Source organism: Cynocephalus volans, chromosome 3, assembly GCF_027409185.1.
Source record: "Cynocephalus volans isolate mCynVol1 chromosome 3, mCynVol1.pri, whole genome shotgun sequence".
NCBI classification, from domain to species: domain Eukaryota; kingdom Metazoa; phylum Chordata; class Mammalia; order Dermoptera; family Cynocephalidae; genus Cynocephalus; species Cynocephalus volans.
Window position 1 is genome coordinate 140,091,790 of NC_084462.1, and position 12,790 is coordinate 140,104,579.

The window sequence follows — 12,790 nt, forward strand, 5'->3', positions numbered from 1 at the left end:
AAGTTTTCTGCCACTATTTTGTTGAATATGTTTTCAATGCAATCTCCTTTTTCCTCCCCTTCTGGAATACCCATGATTGGGATATTTGAGTGCTTAAGGTTGTCTGATATCTCTCTTAGATTTTCTTCAATGTTTTTAATTTTTTTCTTTCTTTCTTTTTTTTTTTTTTTGTCTGCCTGTGTTATTTCAAACAGCCCATCTTCAAGGTCAGAAGTTCTCTCTTCTGCTTCTGCAAGCCTGCTGGTTAAACTCTCTGTTGTGTTTTTTATTTTGTTGAATGAATTCTTCAGCTTGGCGAGCTCTACTACATTCTTTTTCCTGGCATTGATTTCCTTGTACATTTCTTCTTTCAGGACCTGTATACTTTTCCTCATTTCATTGTGTTGTCTAGCTGAGTTTTCTTGTATCTCATTTAGTTTCCTTAGAATTATCACTCGAAATTCCTTGTCAGATATTTCAAGCCTCCTTGTTCTATAGGATCTAGAGCTTGAGAGTTATTAACCTTTGGTGGTGTACTTTCTTGATTTTTCATATTTCTGGTATCTTTTGTTCAATGTTTAGTCATTGTGGCAGGGGATTTCATGGTCCACTGGTTTGACACTATTGTCTTGCTAGTATGCTGCTGGGGCTGCCAATTTGGTTTGGCTGCCTCAGTGTCTGCTCAGTTGCCCACTAGTGCCATGGGTGCATGGTCGCCTTAGGTCTTGGGCCTCTCTGGTCAGCGTGCACTCAGCCAGGCTGGGGATTGAGTCAGGCGACAGCGGTGAGGCCTACCTGCTGGGTCTTGTGCTGACACTGCAGGGTGTGTGGTCTCCATGGATCTTCCGCTTCTCCAGCTGGGCTCCTCTCCTATCAGCACACACTGGGCTGGGATGGGGATGGAGTTGGGCGGTGGCAGTGAGGCCTTCCCTTTTGTGGTTTTAATTGAGAATTTTGTGTGGTTTATTTTCTATCCTTTCTTAACCTATCAGTTATACCTGTTTTTTTTACTTTTTAAAGTGGTTTCTCTAGAGTTTTGCATTATGCATATATAACTAATTCAAGGCTACTTTCCAATAATACTGTACTGCTTCATGGGTAGTGTGAGTGCCTTATAATAATGAAATAATCCTAATTCCTTCCTCCCATTCCTTTTGTCATTGCTGTCATTAGTTTTACTTACACATAAACATATGTAAGCACACCTATCTATCCACACATCAAATACATTGTTGCAATTGTTATTTTGAACAAACTTTTTATTTAGATCAATTAAGAATAAGAAAGTAAAAGATTTTACTTTCTCCTCTTTTATTTATTCTCTAGTGCCCTTCCTTTCTTTATGTAGATCTGAGTTTCTGACCTATATCATTTACTTCTCTCTGAAGAACTTTTAAATATTTCTTGCAAGGCAGGTCTAGTGGCAACAAATTTCTTCAGTGTTTGTTTATCTGAGTAAATTTTTATTTCTCCTTAACTTTTGAAGGATAATTTCACAGGGTGCCGAATACTAGGTTGCTGAGTTTTTTCTGTCTACACTTTAAATATTTCATTCCATTCCCTTCTTGCTTGAATGGCTTCAGAAGAGAAGTTGGGTATAATTCTTATCTTTGCACCTCTATAAGTAAGTCATTTTTTCCCTTAACTCCTTTCAAAATTTTTTCTTTATCTTTGATTATCTGTAGTTTGAAAATTACATGCCTAGGTTTAGAAATTTTGGGCATTTATCCTGCTTGGTGTTCTTCAAGCTTCCTGGATCTGTGGCTTTGTGTCTGGCATTAATTTGGGGGAAATTCTCAGTTATTATTGCTTCAAATATCACTTGTTCCTTTCTTTCTTCTCCTTCTGGTTTTCACATTACACATATTTATACCTTTTGTAGTTCTCAACAGCTCTTGAATATTGTATTCTGTTCTGTTTTGTTTCCAGTCTTTTTTTCTCTTTGCTTTTCAGCTTTGGAATTTTCTATTGTTATATGCTTAAGCTCAGAACTCTTTCCTTAGCTGTGTCCAGTCTACTAATGAGCCCATCGGAGTCATTCTCCATTTCTATTACAGTGTTTTTGATCTCTAGCATTTCTTTTTGATTCTTTCTTAGAATTTCCATATCTCTGATTAAATTATCTTTTTTTTTTTTTTTTTTTTTGCATATTGTTTACTTTTTCCATTAAATCCCTTAGCACACTAATCATAGTTTTAAAAAATTCCTGGTCTGGTAATTCCATAATTACAACATTCATGCCATATCTGACTCTGGTCGTGATGCTTCTTCAGTCTCTTCAAACTGTGTTTTTGTTTTTTTGTTTTTGCCTCATGGTATGCCTTTGTAATCTTTTGTTAAAAAGTGGACATGATGTACTGGGTAAAAGGAACTCCAGTAAATAGAACTTTAGTAGTATGGTTGTAAGGTATGGGCGGAGAAGGGAAGCATTCTATAGTCCTATGATTAGGTCTCACTCTTTTTTGGTTAGCCTATGTCTCTGGAATGTGAATTTCCCCAGTATTCTGCAGTCCTTCCCTCCACCCCTTAGGTAGGACAGGATGGCTGTAGGGGCTGCAGTTGGGTATTTCCCTTCCTTGAAGTAGGTTAGGCTCTGGTAAAATAGTTTCTCCTAAGGGCAGGCCTTGTTAAGAAGAACAGAATGCTCTGGTGTTTTTCAAAATGATTACTTTTTTCTTTCCCCTGCTAAAAGCATGAAGGGATTTTTGTCTGATATTTACTGTGAGGACCTGGTAGAGCTCCTGTAGGCATAACTCACAAGAAGTGTGGGGGCCCCATCTATGACTGGGTCCCGTTGGAGTTTTTAACTGTCAGACTTGCTCACACTCAACATCCAGGAATTTGTCAATTATTGTTTAGTTTTTCCAACCATAGTACTAGTTCCTACAGAGGTTTCTGCTCTGATAAGTTATGATTTTCTGTATTTATCTGTCTCTCTGATGTTTGAGACAGTGGTTCACCCTGTAAACTTACTCCCTCTGATGGATCTAAGAGGAGTTGTTAATTTTCCAGTTTATTCAGCTTTTTACTTGTTAGTGCAGAGTTTAGAATTCTAAGCTCCTTATACACTAAAACAGAAACCAAAACTCTTGCAATTGCTTTTTTACTTCTGATTTAATTGTATTTTTTTATTATGTATAATTCTAAATCCTCTACCTAATATGTTAAGCTTCATCAAAACTTGAAGTGGTATTTTCATGCCACATATTAACTCATTTATTCAACAGATACACCTATGCTAGGCTAGTGCTGGGTCTGTAGTGTTGAACACATCAGACAGAAATCTTTATCTTATGGAGCTTGCATTTCAGTGGCATGTCTGGATACACAACTCTCTTGACAATCTGCATTTCTCTGTTACTCCCTCTCTCCTGCACTCTTTCGTTTCTGTTCTCCAGAGACTTTCTACTTCACAGGGAAAAGTTAAAATTGGTCTTGGGTGGTTAAGGAAAAAGAAAACTATTTCTAGTTTCTTCCTCTAATTTCTCTATATCCACATTATATTGGCCAAGTTACTTAATATCTCTGAGGCCAAGTTTTCACATATGAAAAATGGGGGAAAAGTTTTAGAAATGGGAAAAATAATTACTTTATTGGGTTTTGAAGATTGTATTACATCTATGTGTGTGTGTGTGTGTGTGTGTGTGTGTGTGTGTGTGTGTGTGTGTGTGTATGAAATTACATATATGTGGTGCTCCATATCTTTGGGTTCCACATATGTTGATTCAACCAACTGTGAATTGAAAATATTCAAAAATAATTTGCATCAGTGTTGAACATGTACAGATTTTTTTGGGGGGGGTGTCAGTATTCCCTAAACAATACAGTATAACAACTATTTACATAGCACTTACATTGTATAAGATACTATAAGTAATCTAGATGTGATTTAAAGTATACAGGAGGATTGTGTAGGTTATATGTACATATTAGGCCATTTTATATTTTGTGGTGGACTAATGGGTACAAAACTGTGCTATCTACCCTAAGTGAACCATTGTGCAGCATAAGCATGTATTGAAACAACATACTGTACCCCATGAATATGTACAAGTAAATGTTAGAATATTTTTAATAATTTTTAAAATATTTTGTAAAATAAATATATATATATATCTTAAATCTCTGACCGGAAACAGTGGGTTTCTGTTCAGGGATTTATGTAATTATATGTCTCCTCAAGCATTTCTGTTGTCTTATATTTTGGACTAAGAAACTGTGGCAGAGATAGTTACCTACAATTCAAAGATTTCTGTCTTGGCAATATTTTTTCTTGTCTGTATCTGCTGTAATCTCCTTATTACTGGCCTTTCAATCTCCATGTGATTTTGCCAATGATCAATTTTATTACCGTAATCGTACCCCTGCATGAGTAATAGTTCTTACAGGCCAGTTCTTATTATCTAGTTTTCCTTTTATTTCATTTATTATTTAGTATTCCTTTCATTTATCATTTTTTAATCAAAAATATTTCAGCTTATTTATATCTGTGCTAACGTTTTAAATCACCTCTGCAGTGGAATGATTTATCACCATAGAATCAGATAACCACAGGAGATTTCAGAAATCCTCTACCCCTAGCAGTTCTGCTATTACATACACCATCCTTGATATTTTGGACAGGTACTTTATTTTCCAGTATTTACAGGGAAGATTCTAGCCTTCAATGAAAAGTGAAAGAGATACAAAGTAGCCTAACAGATTCTACAGAAGAAACAGGGAAGGTGAAAAGATTAGAAATGGGAGTTGGGAGGGAAGGGAAAATAAGTTGTGGAGACAGATTCTGCCTTCACAATTCAGTGGGCAATATGTCTTGTCCTGACACAGTCACCGCCTAGTCCGTAGGTGGTGACTGTGTCATAACGGCATGGCTTTATGTCCTTGTCTCTAATTACTCTATTAGCAATTAGATCTTTCTTTAAAGACTTGGTATGCCTTTGATAGCCTATATTTAGGACCACCTCTGAAACATTAAGTCAGGAAAGAAGTCATAAGCTAGATAATAGGATCTTTGCAAAGAATAATGGAAAAAGTTGAAGCTAGCTTCAGAATTAGATAGGTCACGGCCAGATACATCATCCTGTTTTCCAAGAAAGAGTAGTAAGAAATGCCTGGCAGTTGACTCAAATTCCAGGGAAGGAAGCAGACATGGAAAGAAATGCTTGAGTGAGGTTAGAGAACTGGAAGCAGAAAATGTTAGGAAAAAATTCTTCACCGTTCGCAGCTTTTTGCGATTAACTGTACTTTTTTTTTTTCTCCTTAAACTAAGGCGTACATATGATGAGAATGGCCAGCAGAGGGCCTTGAAATGAACATGAACGCCATTTAACATTCATGTGGGATCTCTGAGCTCTTGGTTCTCTTCCCTATAAAATTTTATTAAGGAAAAAACAAAACAAAACAACAACAACAAAAACCTCTTCAAATCTTATTAGGAAATAGTTGCAAAAGGCTACAGGTCTCAATATCTGTCACTGGCATTGAATTTAATTGTTAGCAATATTTCATGGAGAACAAGGTTCTTCAGCAAAAGGTCAGTAGGTGGCAAACTTCTACAACCCTTAGGTTGAAGAAGGCCTGCAGTTCTCATTTGGAGTAATATTGGAGGTTCTTGTTTCTTTTTGGGGGGGGGGGTGTAGGGACTGAGTGGTAGTTTATGTATATGTGTGTATGTGTTATGTTGAAAAGTACACTAAATAAAAAATGAGTCCCTTTTCAAATAGTTATAAAGACATTTACCAATGAAGTGAAATCAGTATGTATCAAAATTTGTTGGTCAATCAGTCTCTCTTGAAGGTTACATGTAAGTACTGTAGTTATCAGCCCCTGTGGGAGGAAGGGTGCAATAGAAGGTTCCTAACTTCCACTTCAGTTCTAGCAATCTGTGATCTGAGGTGCTCCATCTTGACCCTATGTCTTACCTTCCCTCAATAAGCACCCCCTCCCCGACCCCTCAAAGTTTTATGAACTGGAAGTAGATGTAGAGAGCTCCAAACTTTACATGGTAGAATACAGATTGGATTAAATTTTTGGAGGACATTTTTGGAGAAAAGGTTCAAGGATAACAGGAACATTTGAGTAAGTCCATTGGGGTACAAAGAACATAATATTGTAAAATCACCTTCTGTTTCTTTACTGAAAACCTGGATTTGATGGTAACATTTTTTTCTTTATTCCAGGAGTCCCCCAAGTTAGCATTTATGCTGATAAGTTCTGGAGCAAAATTATTTCTTTATTCATTTTCTTCGATAGTTAAATACATTGTTTCTGGAACTAATCAGCACTTTAAACTTTCTCTTCTCAGTCTCCTCCACCATTGTCCTGTTCTCGAATAGAACCTTGCCATTTCTATACTTATTCAGTGTCCGTGAATCCCCTTTGGAAAACTGACTATCCCCAACTCCATGTGATTCCAGAGAGACTCTCAATCACATAGTCCTGCCTTCCAAACGGGTGGGGATATAACTCATCATGGCATCAGATTCCTTCTTGAGAAGTTGATTGTTAAGCTGGAGGTAGCATGAAATAATGATCTTTTATTTCTCTCCTTGCTAAATTGGAAGGATATATCATTTTGGCTGTTAATGGTGATCATGCCTATTATATGCCCAAACATCTACCTTGTCTATTACTAAAATGGCCACTCCAGCTTTTTTTTGATTAGTGTTGGCATGGTATATCTTGTTCCATCTTTTAACCTATTTGTGTCTTTATATTTAAAGTGTGTTTCTTGTAGACAGCGTAGAGCTGCTTCTTGCTCTTTTTTCTGATCTGACCATCTCTGCATTCAAATTGTGTTGTTGACCATTTACATTTAAAATCATTATTGATATAGTTGGGTTCAAACCTGCCACCTTACTATTTGGGTCTATTTTTTGCATCTTTTCTTTTTTCCACTCTTTTCCTATTTTTCTGTCATTTTGGGATTGAGTATTTTTTGTGATTTGATTTTATCTCCTTTTATTGGCCTATTAGTTATTAGCTATGCCTTTTTTTTTAATACCACTCATGGAAGAGACAACCTACAGAATGGGAGAAAATATTTTCATACCATACATTGATAAAGGGTTATTATCCAAAATATATAAAAAATTCAAACAATTCAATAGCAAGAAAACAAATAACAATTTTAAAAAGGGCAAAGGAGGGCCGAGCCCGTGGCGCGCTCGGGAGAGTGGGGCGCTGGGAGCGCGGCGACGCTCCCGCCGCGGGTTCGGATCCTATATAGGACTGGCCGGTGCACTCACTGGCTGAGTGCTGGTCACGAAAAAGACAAAAAAAAAAAAAAAAAAGGGCAAAGGATCTGAATAGAAATTGTCAAAAGACAGTATACAAATGGCCAACAGGTATATATATATAAAGAATGCTCTCCATCACTAATTATCAGGGAAATGCAAATTAAGACCACAATGAGATATCACCTCACACCTGTGAGAGTGGCTATTATCAAAAAGACGAGATAAAAATGTTGGCAAGGATGTGAAGAAAAGGGAACACTTGCACACTGGATTGTAAATTATTACAGCCATTATAGAAAATAGTATGGTACTTTCTTGAAAAATTAAAAATAGTATTACCATATGATCCAGCAATTCCACTACTGGGTATATATTTATAGGAAATGAAATCAGTATGTCAGAGAGATAGTTGCACTCCCATATTCGTTGCAGTATTATTCAAAATAGCCAAGATATGGAATCAACCTGAGTGTTCATCAAGAGACAAATGGATAAAGAAAATGTTATATATATATATAACACACAGTGGCATACTATTTAGCCTGAAGAAAAAGATGAACCTAGAGGACATTATGTTAAGTGAAATAAGCTAAGCACAGAGAGACAAATACTGCATCTCACTTATATGTGGAATGTAAAGTCAAAATCACAGAAGCACAGAGTAGAATGGCAGTTACCAGGGGCCAGGTGTTAGGTGGGATGTGGGGTTGGGGAAATATTGGTAAAAGGATACAAAATTTCAGTTAGATAGAAGGAATAAGTTCAAGATATCTATAGTACAACATGGTGACAATAGTTCATAACAATGGATCATACAGACTGTCCCCAACTTATGATGGTTTGACTTATGATTTTTTTGACTTTACAATAGTGTGAAAGTGATACACATTCAGTAGAAACTGTACTTCAAGTATGCATACAACCATTGTGTTTTTTATTTTCAGTATAGTATTTAATAAATTACATGAGATAGTTAACACTGTATTATAAAATAGACTTTGGATTAGATCTTGCCCAACTGTAGGCTAATGTAAGTGTTTGGAGCATGTGAACCCCCACCCCTCCCCACTTACTCAGAGGGCCTACTTTCATATACACAGTTCCACAGGGCCAACTATTACACAAGGATTTTCTTACTATGCAGGGTCTGCACTCTTTATTACTGTGTTGTTAAAAGGTCAACACATCATCATGTTGTACACAATAAATATATGCCAGTTAGAAAATAAGTATTTGTCAATTAAAAAATAAATTTTGAAAATATTATATCACTCATGTATAGTATAAAAGCCTTATAACAATATACTTCTATTTCTCCTTTCCTGGACTTTAGCTGTTGTTGGCATACATTTTACGTCTCTCTCTCTATATATACCATAAACTTCATAATAAATAGTTTGCTTTAAACAGTCAATTAACTTTTACAGAGATTTTAAAATAAGAAAAAAGTATTTACCCACATATTTAGCATGTTTAGTACTTTTCATTTCTTTTGGTATCATTTTCCTTCTGCCTAAAGAACTTCCATTAGCATTTTTTCCAATTCTGGTTGACTAATGATAAATTATTTTAGCTTTTCTGTGTCTAATAAAGTCTTCACTTTGCCTTCATTTACAAAATGTATTTTTTCTAGATATAAAATTCTAGTTTGACTTTTTTTTTTTCCTTTAAGTACTTTAAAGATGTTGCTCCATTGTCTTCTGGCTTGCACTGTTTTGATGGAAAGTCCACTGCCATTATTATCTTCTGTACTCTAATGTCTTTTTTTCTAAGGGAGAGGCATTATTAGATCATTCTTTCATGATTAACTCATTTCTTTCACATTCTTGGAAATTTCCTTGGACAAGGTTTTGAGCTCCTTAAATTACTCTTCAGTGTCAACTGTGCAATTCAGCTCATCTATTAAGGTTTCTATTTTTCAAATTGTATTTTTCATTTTCAGGATCTCAAGTTGTGTTTTTTACCTATTTGTAATTGTATCCTGGATGTGTCAGTCTTTCTTATCTCTCTGAAATTGTTGAATACATTTATTTTAAAGTTTTTTGGGGTTTTTTTTTTTGCTTCTGTAAAGCTGCGTTGAATGTCTTAGTTTTCAAATAATTGTTTACATGTTTATTTCCTTAAAAATTAGTCCTATAAATAAAATACTGGGTCAAAGAGAATAAACAATTTTGAAGACTTTTCTACTTCTTGGAAAGGTAAAATTATTTCTACTGTCATCTATTTATACCTATTTATTCAAAATAACACTAATTGAATGTATGTTGTGTCTGGCATATGGCAGGAATGTCCGTTTTGCTACAGCTTTCTCATCACTCAATATTACTAATTTAAAAAAATCATTACATGCTATAATATTTAAGTTAATTATTATCCAATATAGTCATCTAGAATTTTATGATTTTACTTTTTGCATTTAACTCCATAATATATTTGGAATTTGTTTTGTTAACTGTGTGAGATAAAATTTCTACTTTAAAAAGTAGAAAAATGGACTCTGGCTGGGGGGAGGTGGTGGCGGCTGAAGAGAAAGAGGAGGAGAAGGAGGAGGAGCAGGGCCAGCAGGAGGCAGAGGCAGAGGCAGAGGCAGAGACCGGGCCGGGATGATGTTGCAGGTGCCTGGAGCCGGTGTGGAGTTGCCAGGCTAAGGAGCACCTGGTCCAGGTTCTGCAGCACAGCTGTGTCACTCCCGGGGGCAGATGGGCAGGAAGGTCCTGAGCAGGTTGATGAGCAGCAGCAGCAGGAGCCTGGAGTGCAAGTACAGCTGCAACATGTGGCTGCTGGATGACATTGAGTACACCTGCACCATCCATTTAGAAGCAATGATAGCAATATCTGCCCAACCTACTTCCCAGAGTTGTATGAGGATGAGAAAAAAAATAACAAAATGGAATGTCGTAGTCAGCTTTCAGTCAAGATGGTGGAATAGACAATCCCCAACATTACTCTCTACCACAAATCAAGCTATTTACAACTATAAAAAAGCAATGACAGCCAAGCTGGGGCCACTAGAGCTTAGGGGAAGAGGAGGAGAGACCTACAGAGTTCATGAAGGTGGGAGAAGCCATGATGAGAGAAAGAAAAAAACCTCTCCAACTGTTTCAAATTCCAGCCGCTTCCAGGCTGAAGCTGCTGAGCGCACGGAGCAGAAGCTGGCAGAAACCACAGCTGTGCCCTTCTGATGAAGTTGCTTGGAGGTGGCAGGGGAGAAGAGGGCCTTGGTGGCCCCCAGGACCCACATAGGAATAAGGAGCCACAACAACTGAAGAAAAGGAGCCACTGGAGGCCAGTGAGTCATCACAAGGGACCAGTGCAGGGCCTGCCCCATGGGAAGTGTTTGGAGCATGGGTGGTGGGGAAGACAGGTGCCACCGGGGGAACACTGAGGCACAGCAAGGACAGCTGATCTGCCTGCCAGTCAGTGCAGGACCACTCAGAGGAGACTGGTCAGGAACATAGAATTGCATGGGGTACAGATTGATGAAAAGACTCAGGCTCAGACCAGAGTTTCTACACAATCCAAGTGGACTGGATTTCTCTAGACCTGGCAGTACTTATGAAGTCAAGCATTACAACCTGAGCTGCATAAGGCTGGCCAGTTAGCTCACTTGGTAGAGCATGGTGCTGATAACACCAAGGTCAAGGTTTCAGATCCCCATACTGGCCAGCCACTAAAAAACAAACAAACAAACAAAAAAACCTGAGGTGCACAAAAAGTCTTCCCTAGGGAATCAGCAGCAATTTAACTCAACCACACAGCTCAAGTACTGGTCCCCACAGGCAGTTCCCCCATTTTAGAAGTAAGCAAAGGACAACAGATTAGTTCCAGCACAGAGTTTAAGTGGTGAGAACAGCAAATAATCCAACAGAGAACTGAAAGAAAAAACCAAGTACCCACAACCAGAAACAAAGTTTAACATTAACTAGTAAAGGCCTTATTTCACCAAAGAACATATATGACACCTAGAAGGACCGGAAGTCCCCTGGGCTACCAAGCCAGAAAGGGGGAAGGGCCGGGAGCTTTAGCCATGCCCCCCAACACCCACAACCAGTCTGGGAGGGGTGGCCAAGGGCCTCAGCGACACCCCAAAATGTGCAACTACTCCAGCAACAACCACCGAGCCACTACAGGAAGTGTCCTGGGCTCTCCTGAGCTGGTGCAGTGGGGGACTGAGGGCCTTGGCCACACCTCTCTGACACCCACAGCCAACCCAGTGACAATCACCCAGCCACTGCAAGAAGTGCTCTGGGCTCTCCTGAGCTGGGGTTGTGGGGGGCTAAGGGCCTCGGTCATGCCCCATACCCACCTGACACATGCAACCAGCCCAGCGATGATCACTGAGCCACATCAAGAAGGGCCCTGGGTTCCCGAGCTGGGGTGGTGGGGGGCGAGGGCTTTTGTCACACCCCTCTGACATCTGCACCCCACCCGGCAATGACCAAGCCACCCTTTGAAGCCCCCCAGTCTCCCCTGTGGGAATGTGGGGGGTGCCACAGGCCTCAATCCCATCCCTCCTCCTTCCTCCTTCTTCCATCCCATTTCCTTCCCCTTTCCCCTCTCCCCCTCCCTCCCAACTGCTCCACGACATCATAGAATGTAAAACATAGTATTAATACAATTTTTTTAAAAAGTAGAAAAATCTTAAGTTGATTCTTTTTTGACCAATACATTTGTCAAATTATTTGTGGTTCTTTCTCTAACTTAAAATTTTATGTATATAAGGCTCTATTTTAGGGTTATTCTTTAACATTGAGCTACCTTTTAATATTTGTCTTAGTATCAAAAATTATTTTTATCAATTCATTTAAAAATTATTTTGTCTGATGACTGGGCAACACTTGCCACATGATACAAAACTCAAAAGGTATAGAATAATATAGTATGAAAACTTAGTCTCCTTCCAACTCTTACCCCCCTGGTCTCCCATTTCCCCTCCTTGAATCTAACCATTCTTACCATTTTCTAGTATATTCTTTCATAGAAATTCTATGTGTATATAAGCAAATATATATTTTATAGTTCATGTATATTATTTCTTTTTCCCCTCTTATATTAAAGGCATATTCTATATATACTTTCTGCATGTTGCTGTGTCACTTAAAGATATATTTGCTCTTCTTTTGCATTGTTTCATTTTTTTTCCACAGCTGTATGGTATTTTATTGCATAACTGTTTAAGTAGCCTCCGATTGATAGACATTAGGATTATTGCCAATATTTTACAATTACAAACAATACTGCAATATATATCTTTGAATATGTCATTCTGTACATATGTGAATATATCTCTAGGACAAATTCCTATAGGCAGAATTACTGGGGCAAAGAGTATTTGCCCTTAAAGTTTTCATAGCTATACCAAAATGTTTTCCATAAAGGATTATGTAGTCACAATAAATAGGTCAAGTATACCCATCATTATTTCTTTCTATAATTCCTTTATTCACCGGTATATTCTCCTTGATAAATTTGAAATTATTTTTTCAAGCTTCCTCCTCTCTCCAGTTCCACTGGGAATTGATATCTTTCAAATGTTCTGAATTTCAACACAGGAACTGGTTTTTTCCCCCCAT